We start from the raw sequence: 4,445 nt of genomic DNA, 5'->3' as shown, positions 1-4,445 counted from the left end.
CCTGGAGTCAGACTATTAGCTTCTTGCACAAGGAGAGCAGTAGTGGCTAGAGCCCATAGGCATGGTGGCCATCCTTTTGCCACTCCATCCAACTGCTTAGAGAGGTAAGCTATAGGTCTTGTCCAGGACCCAACCAGCTGGGTTAACACACCCACAGCCATCTTTCTTCTCTCTGAGACATACAGAGTGAAGGGCTTGGCCAAGTCTGGTAACCCCAATGCAGGTGCAGTCATCTGGGAGAAGGCACATTCTTATTCTTCTCCTCATTCTAAAGGCTCTCTTTCCTCTCCTTTAGTTGTCTCATACAAGGGTTTGGCCAAAACAGCAAAGTTGGGATTCCAAAGATGACAGAAACTGACCACACCTAAGAATTCCCGAACCTGCTTTTGGCTTATGGGGGTGGTGAGGCAATTAATGACCTGCCTCTGTTCCATGCCTAGATTCCTCTCCCCCTGCTAGATTGTAAATTCTAGATAACGTACTTGCCCCTGGCAGATCTGGCCCTTCCACTTAGACACTTTATAGCCACATACCTCTAGATGTTGTAAAAGACAGTCCATGCCTTGGTCGCAGCCCTCTAGGATAGGGTGCGCAAAGAGGAGGTCATCAACATACTGGGACACTACATGCTCTAATTCCTCAGCTGAAATTTCTGGAGGTCATGAGTCAGAGCTTCTCTAAATATCATAGATAAGTTTTTGAACTCCTGTGGCAACCTGGTGCATGTGTACTGGATTGCAGTTTCCATGTCTGGTCTCTTTTCACTGGAAAGCAAATAGTCTCTGGCTTTTCAGAGCCAGCCTTATACTGAAAAAGGCATCTTTTAAGTCCAGGCAAGTGAACCACTTGACTTCTGCTGGCAGCAGACTCAGCAGGGTATATGGATTAGGCAAAATAGGTTCATTTTTCATTTCATGTAGGTTCTAATTTTTCCTGAGGTATCTATATAGACATAGCAGATAACATTTAATACTGCACAAATTTTTCTAGTGTAGCCAACAGGTGACCTTTGTTGAGTCTTAAGGCTTCAGAGCAAATACAACTATTGTATATAATTCTATACTCTTTGGTTAGTCTCTTAGTCCCATTTAACAGATCAGTTCATTAAAACAGTTATGTCTCATTTTATGAGTTGACAGTACAGATAAGGCTAGAACTTAATACAGGTGGGCCACAGCCTCTTTTCTTCTTTTAAACTATTTCTCTTTCTCCAATTTTTCTTTCCACTAAAGACAAATTACAGCAGAACCAACTTAGTTGTACCTTTAGTATACTGGGTCTGATTATTTGCATAAAGTACAATAAGAATAATTATTAGTCATCTAGGCTCTTCTTTCCTTTAAAATTGGCTTTGCTAGAACCTTTTATAAGGAATCTCAGGTTAAGACTTGAAAGCCTTCCACAAGCCCAGGTTTCATGTGTGCCATTAGATACCTGTATGCATTGGGTAAATTTCTCTTTTCCTGAGGTCCCCAACCATATTTCAATTCCCAGACCCATTAGAAAGTGACCTTTGTTACTTACCACAGATTAGAAATGTTATCAATGGGTATCTGGCTGGTTTTTCAAAGGGCTTTTTTATTGGCCTTATAAAGTCAACCTTAATTCCTTAATGCAGTCTAGACACCTCTGGAAATGCTAACCTAGCCAAAGCCTTGGTAAAATAACCAGTGCCTTCTTCATGTCCTATAGAACAAAACAGATTCTTATTGAACTTATGCAAATACCTATATTGTGGGAAATTAAGAATACTTACAAATGGCTTTCATTTTCTGGAGAAATCAAGGAGAGAAAAAAATACATGTTTCAAATTCTGCTCATAAGTACATACATTGCTTGAAAAGCTACAAATAGCTTAAAAGACAGAAAATGATTTTCTTGACTTCTGGAAAGCAAAACATGGACAGAATCAATAATATTTCAAACAAAAACAAAACTAGCCCAGTTCCACATAACTGATTTCTGTTCTGTTTGAAGTTAGGTTAGCAATACTCATAGACATGTTAACTTTTCAAAGGTCTAAAAGTCAGCTTATAGTCTGAAAGTACTCAATTTCTAAAGACATCAGGAATTGAATTTGAGAGAATTTGTTAGCCTCTCTTGTATTTCTTTTCTCTCTCTCTTTTTTTAGGATAAACTTTGGACTCAGTTATAAAAAACATTTTTATAGATGAATTAAAATTATTACCAACAATATATGTTAGAACAGACCAATGTCTTATATGTTAGGACATACCAATGCTTTATAATATTGGAATGTACATATAACCATAACTCACACAAAATTAATCACCATTTCATATTAGACAATGTTTCCTATACATTTTTAATAAGTCAAATAAGTCTAATTTGTTTTTCTCAGGTTTTCAGTGGTCTTAATATTTCAAAAAGACCACATTTAGAGTAATTTTTTTTGTTGTTTAGTTGGCCTGGGCCAAGTTTAAACCTGCTAGCCTTGGTGCCTGTGGCCAGTGCCACAACCACTGTGCTACAGGTGCTGAGCCCCAAATTTAGAGTTTTGATTTTGGAAGTTTTGTCAAATATCAAAGACTTAAAACATTTGTTCAAATAAGATTACAAGCCAAAATATATTAGAGAAAATACATAGTCAACTGGATCACATGTAAACTCCTGCACAAATTCCCTTTTATGAGCTTCATTTAACCTGCACAGATAATCTGCAAACATTCTAAACTTTAACTTTTTCTCTGCCTTTCACTTTCTTACACAATCATTCTGTTTCAGAATAAAATTTATCACACAAGATTCTTTCCTTACACAATGTCATTTTCCTTTCTAATTTCTCTTACTCTCAAAAACCTACTTTCCACAAAACAGGATCACAGTTCATTATGAAGTTAAATATTCACTTGGCCAAACTGATAATTAGAAGGTTTAAAAGGCAAGAATCTTATTCTTTGACAAAGACTCAGTTTCCCCAACAAATTTAAACAACCAAATTATTACATTTTACAAATTAGAGACATTTTATGAGATATAATATTGATACAGGATTTTCCCACTCAGGGTTGGACAGGGAACCCTCATTCTTTAGGCTCAGGTGAGCTCAGACATCAGACTCCCATCTTCAGGCACAAACATGTTGCAGGCCATACCCTCAGAGCCCCAGCAAGGTCATGAACAAAGCAGCCTGAAGTGTTTTGGATGGCTCCACCCTCAGTAGAGAGCACACAACCTATTCCCCTCCCCAGACAAAAACTGCAGCAAAGACCTAATAACCTTCCCAATCTTGCTAGAATCAGTTTGTAAAGGTATTTCTCCATTTACCAAGTCCTGGCCAAAATATCTCTCAGGGCCACGTATTTACTCTTAGACAAAGGGCCCCTGCAGGAAACCTCTGACTTGGGCCTCCTCCCCCCTTCTAGAGGCTGTTCACCTTGGAGACCTGCTGTGGATATGTGTACAGCCCTGCCTGGGAACGAGATTTACACTTTCTCTCCCAGATTTTCAAGGACCATTCAGAACTCACTGGACCACCCGAACCACAACATTTTCCAAGGCATGGCCCCTCTGCCAATAGCTCTGGCACTCTCCACTCCCTTTGCATGCCCCTCCACTCCTTCTGCATGCCCCTCAGTCCAATCCCATTTTATCACTATATGTGTGACCTGCTGTCTCAATTCTCAAATTCCTGACCAAGGACTCACTGAAGAAATTCCAGTAACAAAACTACAACATAGTAATCCTTTCTAATGTCTTTCCATTTTCCCCCAAGTCCCACATGGCCATATGGCTGCCAAAGTCTAGACAGAAAGCAGAAAACCTAGAACTTCCAGTTTCTCTCAGAATAGCCATGGGCAAATTTGGAGCAGGGAAGCAGGGGACACTTGCATATTTGTTTCACCCTGTGAAGAAGGGGGCGGAGAAACCCCACCTATTGTTACACATCTCAGTCAGTCTCCAAGCACTCACATGCACACAATTCCAACCCATTTCTTAACCTGGGCAGCCTCGATTTCCCACTTGAGCTGCCACTTAGCCATAGGAGGCAAACCAACACTTCCCTAGGCCTGTAAAGGGAGGTCCAACTCCACCCTCAGAGTTCTCAGTCATACCACATCCACACACTCTCATACACCTCTCAACAGACCTGCCAGCAATCTAATGCCCAAGGAGTTGATCAGGCTCCTTCTTCCACTAAAACTGTAGTGGGCCCCCAGTAAGTCCTTCACACGCCTCCCACCTGCCAGTGCCCAAGTAATTGATCAGGCTCCTTCTTCCACTAAAACTTGGGCCCAAATAAGTCCTTCACACACCTCCAACCTGCCAGTGCCCAAGGAGTTGATCAGGCTCCTTCTTCCACTAAAACTGTAGTGGGACCCCCAGATCAATCATACCTTGCCTTAAACGTCTCCCCATGTAGGTGCCTGTTCCTGTATGCCAGTTCCTCCTGGTGTTTGACTCCTTGAAGACCTGCCGAGGGG

Source organism: Nycticebus coucang, chromosome 12 (assembly GCF_027406575.1).
Source record: "Nycticebus coucang isolate mNycCou1 chromosome 12, mNycCou1.pri, whole genome shotgun sequence".
Taxonomy (NCBI): Eukaryota; Metazoa; Chordata; class Mammalia; order Primates; family Lorisidae; genus Nycticebus; species Nycticebus coucang.
This window is presented reverse-complemented; position numbering follows the sequence as displayed.